We start from the raw sequence: 19,553 nt of genomic DNA, 5'->3' as shown, positions 1-19,553 counted from the left end.
TGCCATTGCTAGAAAGAAGAGGGCTAGACTGGATACAAACACTTCTGGGGTTTTAAACAGTAGTGATCCTTCAGGGCAGTCTCTGCAGTCGAAACCATTGTGTGTAGGCGTGGGTTTTTATTTCTTTATTTTTATTTATTTACCTTTGCTTTAAAATGTCCCGTATCAGTGGGTGAAGCGATGAAACTAATTAGAACTGTTTGTTACTACTATTTATCACTTGCCGAATTTATTTGATAAATGTACTTATTATAGTTCTGCTTTAGCGTCATGTACCGCCATAACTTTAAGCAAAACATCTTGAGCAGATGTTACAGGCACTGACTGCTCCCCAGAAAACAAACGTGGCTTAAATACAGAGCGAGAACAAAATTAAGCAAAATATAATATGTTGTGATTGGGCCTGCTAGCTGGCCCTGGGTGATGTAATGTTATCGATCAATAAATGTTAGGCATTTCTAGGCATATGAAGGTATGTTTTGCTAGATAATCGATCAAAATCTGGTAAGAAAATATGAATTAGACTTGACAGCCACTGGCTGTGGCTGATTTGCTTAGAGAATTTTTTTGTTTATTTATCTTGTTTAGTACGATAGTGTCAAGAATAAAGGAAATTTTTGAAGGTGAGAGAAAAATAAAACTTGTAAAGCTTACAGTACATAATGATTTTAGATTTTACACTTATCTAAATATGGAGGTAGAATCTTGATGACAACAATATAAACAACAACAACAACAACAACAACAACAACAACAACAATAATAATAATAATAACGTAAGGAAAACAATAATAATAACAGTAACAACAACAATAATAAAAACAACAACAATAATAAAAATAATAATAACAATAATAAAAATAATAATAATAACAACAACAACAGCAACAACAACAACAACAATAATAATTAAAATAATTATTAATAATAATAATTCTTCTTCTTCTTCTTCTTCTTCTTATTATTATTATTATTATTATTATTATTATTATTTATTAATTATTTATTTAAAATTTTATTTAATTTTTTTATAGTGGGACCAGAATGTTGTTTCAGCCTTGTCAATACAGTAAATGTAGCATTTTTAGAGAGGCTTAGCTTATAATAAAAGGGTCTTCATATAACAACATAAACTTATCTTTCTGTATATGCACGTCATACTGTGTCTGCCTATATCAATGCCTGACCACTGTACAGAATCCACTCTAAAATATTTTAAGCATAATATTATTCAAGGAAAATTCCGTTATCAACCAAATAAGGGTGGGTTCCCTGTTGAGTCCGGTTCCTCTCAAGGTTTCTTCCTATTATTGCCATCTCATGGAGTTTCGTCCTCAGTTTGCTCATCAGGTACGATCTTATCATATTGATTCAAACACATTCACATTTCATACAAACTTTTAATAATTCTTTTGATTGTATAAAGCTGTTTTGCGACAAAGTCGATTGTTAAAAAAGTGCTATACAAATAAAATTGAATTGAATTGAAAATCAAATAATTTCAATGTGGCCACACCAGGGCTTTGCGAAACCTTAGCTACATTTACATGGACAATATTTCCTCAACTCACATAAAACCATTTTGATTAAAGATTATAATTAACTGTTTTACATGGAGACTGATCTGAAAAGATGTGATTAAATGCTCAAAGCATTTAATTAGAATATAATCCCAGAAGTCATTTTATTGTATGTTACTCCAACATGGGGCAAATCAAAACGATCAGATGAAGTGTTTGCATGGCTGATAGTTACTTACTGAACGGGTTGTTGAAGGTTTACACATCACCCCTCTCATTCTGATTGGAAATTAATTCTGGATCAGGTTTTATCTCGATTTGGCTTGTATGATCCAAATTATTACTGGAAACTTAGGGTCTCAGGCTCCTACCGGCTACTGTCTGACTGGTAAATCATGCTGTGTTAATTATCATTAGAGTTGATGAATATCCTTGGTAAATATTTGCTGTTATGGAATTTACTGTGTGATGTATCTAAGTTTTTTTTTTTTAGCTAGTTGATGAGCATGAAGGTTGTTATATACTGTACTATTAACTTGATGCTTGCTGTGTTGTCTGGTTTTTGAGCCCGAGTGAAAGCATCTGTGATGGACAATGTTGGTTTTTAAGGAAATTTCCTCCAACCTTCCCAGAAAGCAAAATGTGCATTTATATTTTGCAGTAAACTGGCATCCCATCAAGGGTGTTTTATCTGCTTTGTGGGCCGAATTCCTATGATAGGCTCTGGATCCACTATCAATTTTATCATGTTGGATTGCGGGACAGTTTTCTATTGTACATGATCATCAAATAGTTTCCTCCCAGTTTTAAATTGAATGCTTTTTTTATTTTACATTGCCATCAACACATGCCATGCTGCATAGATGGAGAGAGAAAGCATTAGTCTTTCAGGTTGCAGTTCAAAGCAACTACATGATGGACAAATTTGAATGTGAACGTAACATGCATTTTCATCGGATGACTTTAAGTGTGTTTGACTGATGTAACTAATAATTCTGGTGATGGCTGAAGAACAGGTTGAATGGTGTTATTATTGGGAATATTGTGTTTTCTGTTCTGTTTTTTGATGTTTTTTTTCCCCCCTGAAACTTTCTTCCTTAAATTCTTTTTTTGTTTGTTTTCTTTTTAATTATTGTTTTTTTCAAACAGAGGCATTACGTGATCCCTAAATAAATAGTGTTAATTTAACGCTCAATTGAATGGCATAGAATCACAGTACCTTCATCTCAACACGGACCTGGCAGAAGGCTTTCTATCCATTTCTCAGATCACTTTTGATTGTGTGTTTTTTAGATGTTTGACAACGTGAAAAATTTTAAATTAAATTAGAGTGCGTTTAGAGCTTGGAACTGTATGGCACATCGTCCTATTCACCTCGCATCCATCAGTAAACCGTAGCTTCAGCCACTTAGCCATTCATCACCCTCCTGGCCTCAGCAAATATACAGGGAGTGACTGATGAGCTGGGAATGTATTTGGCTAGGTATACACTCTAGTTATGGCTTGCTGAATGAAGCAAAACAGGTGTTTGCCTGTGCATGCATGCTTCATGAACAATTTCAAATTAATTAAATTATGGTGAGACCTAAAGCGTTTTTATCATATAAAAAAAAAAAAAAAAACGAATTCAGTCCTAATTTTTAAATATCATGCAATGTTTGCCAAATCATTGTGGCGCCAATGGATGGGTCAGCTGTCAAAATAGTAATGTGCTTGTGTTTAACTAAAATATGTACAGTTGACTTTAGTGTTTTAGTTCTATTAAATTTATAAGAAATACTCATTGTAATAATAAAAAAATAACTTTTTTAATTTGAAATAAATGCATAGATTCTTGGCCAATTCTGTTTTTATTTTATTTTTATTTTTTTACAGGGTTACATCTATGAGGTGCCGTATGAAAAGCTCATTGTTATTCATCATAATAATTATTAAGCAGTACAAGGGTAATAATTTGTACATTTATATGCCGGGCTAATAAAAGACTTGTACTACATAATGTTATTAACCCTAGACCTGACAAACTGAAGCAACCTCATAGCATAATTCTGCCTCATTACTATACTAGGTTATTGTACTAAAGTACATATTTCACATATCTGCACTTTACTTGAATGTTTTTATTAGATGATAGTTTTTCCTTTTACTCCACTTGATAGTACAGCAAAAGTCTGAACTGCGACTTAACTAGATTGCTGCATGGTGTTGTGTTCCATAACTACATTGGTGTGTAGAATTTAAAGCAGGAACTTTAATTGCCTCCTGCTTACTATTATGTGAAATTTTATGTCTTGCTTTTCCTATAGGCACGTCTTAGAAATCAGAAGCTTTGCTGGTTGCAGACGTGACGAAAACAGAGAGAAAGAGAGAGATTTTACTATGAAAAATGCTACTGCAAACCATATACTTTTGATACTGAAGTAAATGTAAAGGTCAATACTTGTACAGTACTTTTACTCAAGTATACATGTATACAGAGGACTTCTACTTTTACTTGATTACTAATTGCCTTAGTAAATATCTACTTATATTCAAGTATAGGATTTGTGTACTTTACCCACTTCTGAAAATGTGATTTCTGTTTTTGGCCAGGCATTATGCTAAACTATGTAAATACCACTAAAATCTAGAATAATTTAACATTTCCCAGAAATGAATATTTTCGTCACCTTACCCAGCAAAATTTTTTTTTTTACAGATTTCCACAGTCACTCTACATTTATTATTATGTTTTACTAAATATTTGATATTTATATAAATCAAGCCAATATCAATTATGTACCATTGTACCAAAGTACAGTATATACCATGATAGAACCATGTATTACAGTGTGGTACATGTATTACAGTACTTTATCAGCAAATAATCATCATGGTACAGTCCAAAATACCATGGTACTATATACCATAATACGGATACCATCGGACTATAATGGTATAGGTGTTTCTTATGGCATAAGGACATATAAGATTATGAGGAGTGCATTAACACCTTTAGATCCTGGTCAGCCATGCTCAAGCTTGCTTCTCCTACAAGATGTCCACTGCCAATTAGTAAAAAAGAACACATCCAATTACTTTGGCTTACTTAGAGCTTTTCGACACTATGACCGGAAGGAAATGTAATCTTTTGACTTTTGTCAGCCTGATGCTACTCATGTGTGTGAAAACTTCCTCCTGCTAATCAGACTATCCATTCTCTCATTCTGTTCACTCCCCCTATCACAAGCACATACCGTTTCTAATGTAACAGTAATGACATTTACTCCTGGCAATAAACCCAACTCATTTTTTTTTTCATGACATCAAAAGACACAAAGCACAACGCCATCCCATAATAAATTATGGCATCCATAAATCCCAATTTCAGAATAACCAAGTCACAAATTTATTTAAAATAGGCTATATCACCTTATTAATAAATTATTTTTTTTTAACATTTTACTACCTCTTCCACAAGCAATCTTTTCTCCAGTTTGGCTTTTAATTTTTTTTTTTTTTATTAGATCATGACAGTCCTGCACAGCTTTATTATAGGGATTTGAAACAGTTGTTAATAAAGCAGTGTGATTATGATAATGTCAAGTTTGTAAGTTTTGTTCATGTGCATAACGCTTTCACCCAACTGGCCCTGATTTCACCAAATAAAAAAATAAAAATAAAAAAACTGCCCAAACTACAACATAGACTACAATGTATAGCCTACTTTGAATCATAAGACTCAGTGTCATAAATAGTGATGTCACATGCTTTCTTAGGAGCAGAGCTACTCCTGGCTGAAAGTAGGAGCAAGAAGCTTTATAAATAAATTTTTATGTCCTACTCTGAAGCAGGAGTATTTATTAGTTTTAAATAAGCAAAATTTGTAATGCATTAAAGAAATTTTTATTAAGGAACATAATAGAGCGCAAAGACAAGAGTAATGGAAATGTTATATACTAAACTCATATATTCTTCGTAAAAAAAAATTATTTTCTTAACATTCTGTATATGTTAGGAGGTACATGGCTGTAAATATTCACTGTACTAATCAACCAGGGAAGAGTACTGGCCTGATCAACGAATTTTGTGGCAATCACTAATTTTCCAATGATTTTTTAAAATCATTTTCTAATTATTAATTAGTTTAGTGGCATCAAATCTCATGCTGAAGGAGCCAGTGTAGGTGCAGAGTTTCATCCCATCAAAGCAAAAGCTACAACTATTGTCTAAGTACTATTCCTCATCCATTGTGATAAGGTTGTAGGTACATCAAAGACAACTCAGTGATGAAGCCCAGTAGTGGCACACCATCATCTGAGGATCGCAGGTTTGAAACCCGGGTGATGTTATAGCCTCAAGGGATGAAGGATAGGAGGCACTTAGCGCTCTCACATCAAACATGACTCTACAGCCAATCATGGGTGTCTGTGAGCTAGCGCAAGTGGAAGGAACCAGTGCTGTCATCCGAGTGTGTTACGCCGCTCCCAATGGTGCGTGAGCAAGCAGTTTGAAAGGATATGTTTGGCTGGTGTCATATGGCTTGAAGGAGACATGTGACCGTCTTTAGCCTTCCTTGACTGGTAGTAGTAGAGTGCCCTAACGAAGATGGGTGGGAATTAGATATGACTAAATTAGGAATAATTTTTTTTGGAAAAAAAAAAACTTCTGTAATGATGGTGGCTCTTTTGAGTTGCTTCCGAGTTAAGGGCACCAGATGCAGTGTGCATCTACAGTATGTGTTACTGTGATTTGGTTCAAAATAATACATGCGGGGAAAAAGACCTCTTTTGTACAAAGAAGCTTTTCTTGCAGCTGTGTGAGAGGTGGAGGGTTTCATAGCACTGCTACAAAGCCACAGAGAACTATTATTATACGGCTTTGTATTCCGTGGCACTTAGTGGGTAGATGTGTGATCAGGCTGGAGTGGTGCCTGACAGCATCTCAATGGCACATGGCCTGTGTGGAGGTACCATGCACGCACTGGAATATACTAAACACTTCATTGAAGTCAGCATAGCATTCATGGTTTATAATTTATTGGGTGGGAGCACTAGGCAAATTCTCATGACAGTGAGAGGCCAAGCTTTTTGTCCTTTTTTTAAATTTTATTCCATGCAATTCTTGGTTTGTAGAATTGGAGTCAGGGTAAACTGTACACCATAATGTTAATAAGGAATTTCATGAGCAGAAATTAGATGGGACATGATATGACTGACAAATGCATTGATATGACTGACAAATGCATTGATTTTCTGTCTAATACAATGGCTCTCATCCCATCTCATTCTGGGGAACCCTGTACATTTTAACGTTTTTCTCAGCCCTCAGCACACACAATTCAATTAATCAACTTCTGTGAATTGAAATAGGTGTGAAAGAGCAGGGAAAACACTGAATTTTTCACCGGGAACAGACGTTGTGTGTGCAACATGGTTTTCTTTCACCCTACAGTATGCACATTCACATTTCATACAAACTTCCATAATTTTGTTTCAACTGTGTAAAGCTGCTTTGTGAAAATGACAATTGCTAAAAAATAAAATTCAATTAAATACCCTTTCACCCATCTATCCACCAAGGAACCTTTGTAGTCCAACTAGCGTCCATGGAAGCCAATGGGGACAATTGTGGTAGGACCTCCTGTCAAAATTTACATGCACATTCACGGGCAATTTGGGAACGCCACTTGCCCTAATCTGCATGTCTTTGGACTCTGAGAGGAAACTGGAGTGCCCTGATGCAACATGCATGGGAGCTTGGGACCCTTGAGACCCTGAAGCTGCAAAGGTCTGGGATTGCTCTATTGGACTACAGTTCAGAAGGTCTCAGGTTCAAATCCCATGATTGCCAAGTTATCCCTGTTGGGCCCTTGAGCAAGGCCCTTAACTACATTTCTGAATTTTGCATCTGGGTCTTTTTTGGACATGGAGAGATGATGTCTGCATGTTTACCAGAAAAGAAAATCTTAATGTTTGCGTAAAATGGTACAGAGTGTACTGTCGTACCATATACTGCCTCCAGATCATTGAGCCTACTTTGTGTAGGCATTTTTATGGGCTCTGGTGCTTGATGCATCAGGACAAACCCTGCCACCTTGGACAGAATGACGATTCAATCTATTTGATTTAAATCTACGCAGCAAACAAACAAAGGACTAAAAAATGAATGGCAAATGGTCAGATTAATGACAATGAGATATAAACTAGATAAAACAAAATCTGGTAGCATCAAGCAGGCTATGCTTTAAGATATTTGGATTACAAGCTTAGAATCTTCAAAAACACAATGCTGAAGCAAGAATGTACAAAGATCTTCAAAAGGTCAAAAATCAATGCAGTTAAAAATAGATGTTCTGTTAGATATCGTATGACTTTAGGTGTGGCTGTTCTTGACTGAAGATCATGTGATGAAGTTATGAGCCGAGGATGATTGGAGTTGTAATGATGAAACATTTGTGGGCAGGACAGGATCATTTTTCATTACGCTGTCACCTTGTGACTACTGTTTACACTTTATGTTGTCTCTTCTGTATAAAAACATAGTTCCCAGCTAGCCCGCTAATTAGGCTTCTTAGCTAGCTAGTTAGTTTGTCTGTTAATTTATGCTGTAAATTTATGTTGCGTGTAGCATCTTGGTCCTGGAGGAACGTTGTTCCGTTTCACTGTGGACTAACTGTATATGGAGGGTCGCAAAGTGATGTCGATCCAGTGACGCAAACAAGAGGGTCCGAGTATTTCCATACAGTACTAAGAGGACAGGAAGGTAGGAAAGCGAGGAAAGCAGCCAGCAACTGTAGGAGTGGTTCAGCCGAGCAGGCTGAAGGAATAGAAAATTATTTCTTACTGTTGCTTGCATTAGAGCTTACAGGTTGGTGGCAAGGCGAGCAGGACAAATCTCTTGTAATCGTCTTGATAAGGAGATCATGCATCAAAACTAACAAGCACAGTTGCCTCTGAGACTGGTAGCTGGGACCCCACGTTGACCTACGTACATTTACATTCATGGCATTTGGCAGACACCCCTATCCAGAGCAAATTACTGTATGTTTAGCTCATTTATACATATATTCAAGCTTTAAGGGCTTTGCTCAAGGCCCTAACAGTGAGCAGTTGGCAGTGGTGAGGTTGGAATGCATGATGTCCTAATCAGTAGTCCAACATATTTACTCGCTGAGCTACCACTTGCTGATGCATGTTTGATTCAAAGCCAGTGAAGCAGACTGGCTTAAAAATCAATGAAATCAAGCTGGAGGAAACAACCGAACAAAACGATCAATTATTTGCAGACCTACAATTTACCTACAGTATTTTGGACATTTTCTTCACTTCTGGTGAAAAAGATTATTAAAGCTGGATCTTTGAAAAGTCTATAAATCACAATCTGCAATTCGAATGAACCTTTTAAGCCTTGAGAGATGTATCAGTTCTGTACGCCTGCTAAATCCTGACCTCAGAAAATGGTGTCCACTAAAATGTAAGGGGTGAACAGAACACAATTATGAAAGTAAAAACTCCCTTTATTTCTCCACACTATAGCACTTATCCCAATTTTTCACTAGTGCTTGGATACCATTAAGGTAGAAAGATTTCTCAGTATGTCTAAACCATGATCGGACTGCCTGCTTCACGTCTGAAACGCGGCCTCTCAGGAACTCCCTTAATGGCTCAAACATGTGGACCGAGGTCAGGACTGTACGGGGGATATCGCAATGAATGATTGTGTGTACAGTTCCCACAGACAGATGCGTCTCTTTTACAAGTTGGAAACAAGTGTGTTCCATCAGGTGTTCCACTTGCTGATGTTTAATAGGAACAACTGCACTAGGCAACAAGCCACAACGGTTGGGATTGTCCTTCACGGACATACGGCTTTCTTTAAAATGTTTCCACCATTTGAATGTTTCACTGCGGTTAAGGGTCTCATCACCGTAAAGTTCTTGAAGCTTGAAATTTCAGTGCTTGATTTACCTTGGTTTTCTCAACATTTACATAGGTTTTTCTTTTATATCATTCAAATTTCCTGGCAGTTTGAAGGTTCGAGGTTTGCTGCTCCCAGTACATCTGAGCCCATGTCACCAGAATTGTCCATTCTCTCCAAAATGTTTCCACAAGATTTTCTAATTTCGCTATTTCCACTCTCTGCATTTTCTCGAAAACATTAATCACGATTCTAGTTAGAACTACACAAGTAAATGAAATGCTTTTTGAAAAGAGACAGACACTTAAAAATAAACTCTTCCCCAATGACCGTTTCCATGACCTTTGGGAAAATATTTCTCTAATAGTAGAGGAATAAGGTTGGATTAATTTAACACCAATAACGAGAGCCAGGCTGCCAGTTTGATGTTTAGAAAGGCGAGCTCTATATTCTTCCTTTTTCTTCTGTGAGCTTTTGTGTCAGAGGAAATCTCTTCTTCCACAGGGGACCTCTGGCACCTCTGCTAACTCCGCCGTCAGCGGCTGTCGACTGCTTTGAAAGCTCGGCGCATCAAAGTAGAATTTCAACTGCTGGACGGGATTGAGATCGTGTAATTTAGACTATGTGTTTTTTTTTTTTTTTTTCGTAACCTTTTGTTTTTGGCTAGTGAAAACACACTGAACGGTGTGGGATGTGTTCTTGCCTGCTTGTGTCGCCTGTCGATAAATGGGATTAGATACGCTGACACATATGCTGTTTTATTGGGGTACATTGTGTTTGGGAGTTAATTGTCATTTCTCAAGATAATGAATTAGTCTGCAGATGTAAGTTCTTTTTTTCTTTTTTTTTTTTTTGTCGTTCAATGTTAATTGCTTGTTGTCATGACTGGCTTCCTTCCATGAAATTAAAAAAGATGCAATGCTCTTAATTAGCACCCAAAACACCACAAAAGCAACTGCTATCTGCACATGAAGCGGGTTTTATTAAAAAAAAAAAAAAAAGCAGCAGTGGCTCAGGAAATCCAAATGCCCTTTTGTCATTTTGCTGTTATATTAACTGTGAGTCAGAATAGGTGATTACATTTCAATGCGGCAAAAACTGACCCGGTGACTGAGAGATAGACTTTTTTTCTTTTTTTTTTTTCTGTAAAAACTTTTAAGTAAGCAAAGTACCATTTTTACCTTTTTTTTTACTACTTTATTCGGGCAGCAGGTAGCAGAACACAGTAGAATAATTATAATCTTCATTATTTCAGTAATTAAAACACTGATTACAGTATGTATATCTCCACTGAGTAATATACTGTTATTATAAGCAAGCACATGTAGTGCATTCAACTCCCCTTTAGATCAGGACAATTAAAGAGCAGTACAGTATAATCACAAAAAGCTCAAGGACAAATAATAAAACATGCTTGGCCTTGCACAAGATTTTGCACGTTGTTGTTTGTTGTTGTTGTTGTTGTCTCTTAATGCCACGTAAATTGCATTTTCTCACCAGTATGACATATTGCTGTTAATTTTCGACTAAAGTGAAACACCCCCGAAAATAGTGTCTACACTTTTCATCAAATATTAATTAACTGATTGATTACTTAAGCCACATAATCCTTAATCCTTAAGTTAAGCCTTTGAAATGAGCTGCTGGAGTGCACTTCCACTGACATTTCAAACTCTAGTCTGGTATGCGTCACTCATGGATCAGTCCCTGGTAACTTCCAACTGCAAAAGGACAGTTAAAAAATTTTTTATTCTTTGATTATCCATGAAGTGTCCTTGGCGGTAAGTTATTACTGCCTCACGGAACATTCGGTAATATTGAACCTTCACAGTAGACCCTGAGATTGTGATAGCAATTATTGTCATTCAGCTAAGAGGAAGGAAAAAAATGATGCTTGAACATGTCTGCTTTTATGCTGCCGTATTTGTAAGGAAGCATTCGCTTGGTGTTGTTTTTTATTTATCCTATAGTTTTTGTTCATCTAAGGAAGAAAGATAAGAGCAAGACAAATACCTACTTTCAAGAAAATGTCAAGTCCTTTGGTGGACATGTACTTCTTTTATAGGCAGCAGATATTCTGCAATTGTTTATGTCTCTTCACTACTCCAGGGTCCGGTTTGCATGTTCTCCTCGTGCTTGATGTCCAAAGACAGACAGATTAGGCTAACTGGCAGTCCCAAATCGTCCATTGTGTGCGTGTCCCCAGCAATGCACTGGCACCTCCTATAGGGTGTACCCCAGCTCCTGCCCTAAGTCTCCTGGGATAGGCTCTAGGCCCTCCGTGACCCTGTATACAGGATAAAGCGTTATAGGTAATGAGTGACTGATTGGCAGTATAAAAAATATTTAGGGCACAAGGGACCCTGCAGAGCCAGACACAAGTGTGGACCTGGTGTATGTAAGTAAATTCACTGTGCCACAGTCCACACTATAATCAGGAATTGATATGTTTAAGAAAGTAAATAAAATCTAAAGACATTTTCATAAAATCAAGTTCTTAGCTTGGATTAATAACTTATCATTCCATCAGAGAGACATTTTCAAACAGTCATAGTGCTCCGAAGACCAAGTGTATTTAACAATATTCGGGAATATTCTATTGACTAATAGGTGAAACCTCACGTTTTGGTCACGTGATCACAACTGAGCCAACAGTTTTTCTCTCTCTTGCGCTGCAGAAGTGGGTAATTGTCTCCCCTGCTGGGTCTTAGTGCACGTCTCTTACTGGTATAATCAACATCCGTGCACGAATTTTCTCCTTCAGCCTGTCAGTATGTGTGTGTGTGTGCGCGTGTATTTTGACACTGTGCCGGTTCACACACTCTGTCTCGCCTTTAGTGAGAGAGAGAGAGAGAGAGCAGCAGGCAGGCGCTGTGTGTGTGTTTGTGAACCGGCACGGTGTTAAATTACACGCGCACACATAACGACAGACCCAAACACACAGGCACGCGCACGCGCACACACACACACAAATAAAGCACCTGCGCGCATAAATGGAAACACTTATCTGTCAGGATTTATTTTTACTTTTTTTTTTTTTAAGGTAAAGTGCAGGTTAATTTGTTTTATTTTTACTTTATTTTTTCTATTATTATTTTATGTATAATTTTTTTGGGGGCTGTGGAACAAATAATTTGAGTTTCCATTATTTCTTATAGGAAAATTTAATTTGGTTTACAAGTGTTTTAAAATACAAAATCGGAAACTAATTATGCTCGTAATCCAAGGTTCCACTGTACATAGATCATTTAGATGCACAGGGTGTTATGCAATTTTAAGATGCATTGTGATCCAAGCACTCAAACATTCAGAAATTGTCTTGTCTCAGATAAATATGGTCACAAAACTTAAACTTAAGTGTGTCTGATGGTCTCTTGGACAGTAACAAAGCACCAGATAATCATTGATTTAGATTGGAATCCGGGCAGTTTAGGGACCAAGTTGGTGGGTGCATTGGTTTTTATGTAGGATCAAACCTGACTGCTAGCTAACAGGGCATTTTGAGAATGACAATTAACCTATACTGCATGTGTTTGAACTGTGGGAGGAAACCAAAGCACCCAGAAGGAAGCCACCAAGCCATCAAACCCTTGACCCTGGGGGTGTGAGGTCACAGTGCCCACCATTACAACACCATTCCACCAACTAATTAAGCTACAAAATAATAATAATATATTTTCCCCTCACTCCCTAAACCGCTTTATTCTGTATTTAGGGTCGCGGGAGGCCCTGAAGCCTATTCCAGGAGACTTAGGGCATGATGTGTGGTACACCCTGGACAGGGTACCAATCGCTCCATCACAGGGCACAAACACATACACACCTCTCACACTCATTCATGGGAAATTTGGGAATGTCAATTACCCAATCTGCATGTCTGTGGAATGTGGGAGAAAACCAGAGTACCCGGATGAAACCCACCAAGCAATCATGGGGAGAACATTCAAACCCCATGCACACAGAGATGGAAATCTGGCGGGAAATCAAACCCGGACCCTGGAGGTGCAAGGCAACAGTGCTAACCTCTAACCTCTACACCGTGCCACCTATAATAATAATAATAATATATTATTAAATAAAATATAATATAAAATGTTATTCAATTCACCTGGAAGTGTTAATGTTATGGCTGATTGGTGTTTATCAACAGAAATAAAGGCAGCTGCTTTTCATGGCTTCATTCCAGCCAGAAATTTTGGCTGAATGTGAAACAGCATTTCAGCTTTTTTTTTTTTGCAGACAAAAAAAAAAAAGGTCACATTTTTTGACAAGGAGGAAAAAAAAACATGAAAAAGGCCTTAAAATTAAATGTAAAATCAGTAAATGAAAATGCTGTTTGTTTGCTCTCCAGGACTGCAGTTACTCCAGCTAATGGAAAAAAAAAAAGCTGAAAAGTGTGGCTCTTGGGGAAAAAGTGTGAATACATTTTCTCTAAGACCCTGTGAGACTATGAATCCCAGGCATCTGTGAGGGGCAGCAGGAGTCACCTGAGTACCTCTCTGTGTAAGCACATCCATGCTGAGCCTTTCCAAGAAAGTCTGAAAGTGATGCATTATCCGGAATTACCAGTAAATATTGTGGTCTTGCTGTCATTTATTTTTATTTTTTGCTTGGGATCATGTTGCAGAATTATCCATTGCACTGTGGTAGACATTACTCAGGCCAGATGTGTACCTCGCACCGCAAGGTATGCTCTGCAGGGTTGTCTTTATGGAATACCGCAAGGTCGATTAATTAATTTTACAAAATTGAGTGATATGACCTTAGGCATCATTTGGCCACCACTGAATCTAAGGCAAGCTCATCCCCAGAGTAGGCAGTCCTCCCACAGCTTTGGATAAAGTAATTGCTAATGAACAGGCGGTTTTCAGAGATCTTTATTACAGAGCAGCATCTGGAGCCCTACAGTACGTGGATATCTTATGCTGGGTTTAAGGAGGACTAATGAATAGAGGAACTGTTACCATGGAGATATACTGTGCTTTATTCTGTGATTTGTGTGAAGATATGGCAAGCACATATATCTATAGAATATATAACAAAAAGCCAGTGTTTTTGGATCAACGGGTACCCCTTTAAAGAAAATCTTTATGCCCTAGCCTAAGTGGCGTTCCGCTGTGGCTGATGTTAACTAGGTAAACTTTAACAGGAGCTGATTTCACAGATTGTCAAGCATCGTAATTTGGTCTGTGCAAACTTTCTCAAAACGTACCTGTCTAACACCCATAAAAATATCCCAGATGTAGCTGTAGACACGGCAACCACTAGGTCATTAATTTGCCCTGAAATGTATCCATATTGCATCCTGGACTTCTTATAATGCTTATGAATCACTGACAGGCATGTGGATCTGTGACAAGCAAGCTGTTTGGACTGAGGCATTGTCTGCATCAGTGTCTAGATCGGTATCACCATGTAGTCAGTCAAGGGGATGTCTAAGCCAGACACTGCACCCTTAAGCTGGTTAATGACAATCGCTGTGGCATAGTTGTGCTCTTTTCCGGGCATGTAAGGAATGTTTGGTCAGTTGGTGCATAACCAGCCTGGTTTAGATGGTGAATGAGTTGGTAATAAATAGTTGATAGCTAGATAGCAAGGAAGCTAACGAAACACTCAACAATATAGAAAGTATAGTGCTTTAAGAGGGAAAAGGGAACTCCTGCCTGAGGCCGCACCCAAAAGAGAGCTGGGAGGGGCCGGGTGGAAGAGTTACATTTATGCATTTGGCAGACGCTCTTATCCAGAGCGACTTACATTTTTATCTCATTACACATCTGAGCAGTTGACGGTTAAGGGCCTTGCTCAAGGGCCCAACAGTGTCAACTTGGTGGTTGTGGGGTTTGAACCTGGGATCTTCCGAACCGTAGTCCCATGCCTTAACCACTGAGCTACTCCTGGCGAGGGCTGCAACGGGAGCATGCAGGAGCAAAGGTGGATAGAGTGATAAAATTTTGTATTTAAGTAAAAGTACTGTTACTTTAGTAAACTTTTACTGAAGTACAAGTAAAGTTACCCCTTATAAAAATCTACTTAAGTAAAAGTTAAAAGTAGCTCATTAAAAATTTACTCAGAGTAAAAGTTTTTTACCCCTGCATAATAAACCTGTTCCCTTTGTTGTGCTTGAAATCAAAGTGGTCGCTTAAATATGACCAGGGGTTCGCGTCATAAGAATTTGTTGGCATTTCGCTTTCAGCTGGGTCTGCATCACTGCCATCTTTTGTTTTGTCCGTCTCCATCGTTCTTGTGAATGTAGCGCGTTTGTTCTATCTATCAGTGCAGTGGTTTCCGGGGTGCAATTTTTTCTTTCCAGTTGCACTATTTGTATTATTTTTCATTTTTATTTATTGATTTTTTTACTCAGTAGCAAATATGATTAAAAATGCTGTGAAGTACAATACTTTAAACAAAACATACTTAAGTAAAAGTAAAATCACAGATTTTGAAAAACTACTTTAAAAAGTAGAATTACGCAAAAAATCGACTCAATTACAGTAACGCGAGTAAATGTAATTCGTTACTATCCACCTCTGTGCAGGAGCCACTGCCAACGCAGGCCCACTCTGCCCACCATCATTGCTCGCCATCCTCGTGCCTGCATCCCAACTCGGCACTGCCTCCAGACCTGCACGTGCACACACCTTCACTATTTTTTTCCCTTTTTTTCCGTCCTCTCTCCTTAAACACTTTCCCCATTATTCTAAATAAATTTCTCCTCGTGCCTCATGTCTGTGTGTCTGTGGTGCCACCCTGGCATGAAACTCGTTACAGTATTTGTAATATATTATTATAGTTTTTTACAGTAAACTGCACATTTTGTATACTATTATAGTAATATAGTAAACTCTAACACAGACTATAACAAAATTGCTCATGGGTTGTTTTTCCTTTATAAAGCTTTATAGACAGTGAGAGAGTGAGGCAAATGTACTAGGCGAGTTTTATCAAGTAACAGCATGCTTCTACAGCGACGTGCCAGTCTTATATATAAGCCTATATATAACTCCTGCATCTTTCTGTGGTCTACAGCTTGTTGGAGTCATCTCGGTTATCATTATTTTAACACCCACACATGCTGAGTTGAAGTAACAGGCTTACTGAAAGCTAAATGATTGTGATTCAGGCTCACCAGTCCTAATAATCACTTTGTGTGCAAGAGGTGGTTCATTAGGATAGGAGGATAGAAGGGAACGGACCCTCGTTACTACTGGCACGACAATGCAAGTAAGATCAATACATTAGGTAATAGATTCTGTGAGACTGAGAATGCTTGATTTGAGAAAATCAGGGCTTCAATAAAGCACCAGAGGAGTCTAGCATGAAACAAACTGAAGACTTCGGTCTTTTAGAAGGCTGCAAATCTCTGCCTCCCATATATGCGTGAACCATATTAAGTAAAATGGGAAAGAAAATCTGTAGTAGGTATATAATGCCAAATGAACCTAATGTGGTAATTTAAAAGTGTCAGTGACAAATGTCTCTGGTGCACCTGAGTTGTGTAAGTAATTACAACCAAATGAAGCTGTCAACATGTTTTGAGGGCCTGTCAATTTGGGCTGAATTTAGCCTGACCCTGGAGTAAAGCGAGGACAAATTCACCAACAAAAATTAAAGTTTAAAAGATGTTGTTTTTTTTTGCTGACAAAAAGCAGATGTGACACTAAAAGGTAAGGACTTGTGGCGTATTTAAGTCCATAGTGTTGCATGTTATGCACTAGGGGCCAGGGTGGTTTGATGGTTAGGGTGTTGGACTGCTGATCAGGAGGTCCCTGGTTTGAGCCCGAGTGCCGCTCACTAAGGTCTTTTACCCCAAGTGATCAGATACAAACGGGCCTCAAGCTGGCAACCCGACCCCATAAGGTAATGCCGCAGAAACGACACATAGGTGTCAGGGTGGGGAGTAACTGTCACCAGATGTGCCCTATATATATATATATATATATCCAGCCATCTGGCACATCTGGTGACAGTTACCAGATGGGGATCTGCTAAGACGTTGCGACTTCCCACTGTATGCATGACTATCCATAAAATGCTAATGTATTCAAAAAAAAAAAGAGATAAGCACATTTTATATGTTGCCATGTACAGCACATAATCTGTGTGTTTATACACATACACGAGGTTGTACATCCTGTAGATATTTTACATGGAAATGAGCCTTAAAACAAACAAACAAAAAAAGCCTAATACATCCGTCAATAAGCGACTTTCCAATACTGGTCATTTTCCCTAATCTGGATGCTGAGGAAGACCCCAGGCATATGTAGGGAGAGTTGTGAGCTATACAGGGATTAGATTGATTTTTTCCCCCCCTGCCATTCATTGCAGGCCTCTAGCAGTCTGTTGACAGCGGCGTATTGAAAGTGGTTCCAGTGAGCTGAATTACTGGGGCTGTCTCCATCTTACCTGCAGCTGAAGAATGCTAGCTCTTGGTTCATTTGGATTGTTTGTGAAAAAAACAAAAAAAAAACAAACGAAAGCACTATGACTTGATTCTGTTATTTTTGAATGCTGGTTAAATTCATGAACCGTTCTATCCAAAAGAAAAAAAAAATGTTTATTAGGATTTAATACTAACAATATAAATTAAGGAACATAATATTTAAACGTACAATAAACCATTATCTAGAAATCAAATAATTATGCACCAATTAGCCATAACATAGCAAATTAACATTGATTATCATCTATTTATGGTATAGTATATATAAACTGTTGACACACGTGTCTCATCTATGACCTTGGTGACCAAAGCCACGCCCATCCTACAGAAAAGTCAATGTCACACAACTCGTTTAAAAACGCTATGAAAGAAAAGCACCAAAACACCCAGTGCACCACAGTCTGCTGCATATAGGGCTCAGCAAGCCCAAGACCCCCAGACCACTGACCTGGCTTCCAAACTCACCAGATCCCAATCATACATCATCAAGCACCAACGGGATGCGCCAAAACAAACAAGTCCAATGCATGGAGGCTCCACCTGCAACACACAAAGAATCCAATCCCAACTCACTGGTGCCAGAAACCATAGAAGGTCTTGAGAAGTCCTGCCCATAAGATGTTTTGCATGGTGATGTTATGGCGGATAAGTGTAACAGTTTTAAAATCATCCAAGAATACACTTTTTTAAAACTGAAAAAAAAAAAAATCTCATCGTGTTAAGATGTGTAATGAATCTTGGTAAACCCGGAAAGGTTTAATCCATTATATAGTCTTTTAATGTTGTAGAACTCCAACTCATTTACAAGGTTTTAGTTCTTGAGATAGTAATTGTAGCAATAGCTCGTAATAACGTTGCTTGACATTTGTTTCTGAAGTCCACTTAAAAATGCATGAAATAATATGAATTAAATGAACAGCAATAAGCTCAGCTTAAATGCTTTGCCTGAAAACTAATGAGACAGGGACAGAAGAAAAAAAAAATCAGGCAGGTTGATAATTCGAGGTCGGCTTCCTAGTCAATCAGGAGGAGAATAAATGCGGATGGTGCTTCGCCGGGATACCATGCAGGGATGATTTAATAGAGGATTTAAGAAGGAAGAACATTCGACACCTTCTTTCTTTCTTTCTCCTCCTAGCCTAGGTGAATGTGATAAGAGCAACTAAGTGCTGGAATGTTCACATCTAATAGTGCCTTTGTCAAAAGTGTCTATCTATTCGCTCTTCTTGGAGTAAGATACTTCAGGTCGTGCCTCTCAATGGACTGAGGATAATTGATTGCTAATGTGCAGAATGTGGGCCATTTGTGTTTTCTGTTTGTGTGAGGGTGCTTGATTAGATCTCCGGAGGACCAGCTGGTTGTAAATTTGAAAAAGAATCTCAATCAAGCATCCCTGATTGTTGAACTTAACCTTCCTGACCTTACCTGAATGAGCCGCTGATGCAGATGATATCTCCGGAGGGCGATTCTATCTGAATGCTCACCTACATTCTGAATGTGAAGCCAACCATAGCAATATGTGAAAGGCGAAGCTAAAACACACACTCACACACACACCAAATCAGCTGGCTATGCCATCACCCAAAAAGTTTGACAGTGTGAATAACGTGATCATACCACCGGATCTGAAATCTGCATACATTGATATTCGGACTTCGGAATTATTTAGCATGAGTTCGGATTTATGGAAA

The sequence above is a fragment of the Clarias gariepinus genome, chromosome 28 (assembly GCF_024256425.1).
Source record: "Clarias gariepinus isolate MV-2021 ecotype Netherlands chromosome 28, CGAR_prim_01v2, whole genome shotgun sequence".
Classification (NCBI taxonomy): domain Eukaryota; kingdom Metazoa; phylum Chordata; class Actinopteri; order Siluriformes; family Clariidae; genus Clarias; species Clarias gariepinus.
This window is presented reverse-complemented; position numbering follows the sequence as displayed.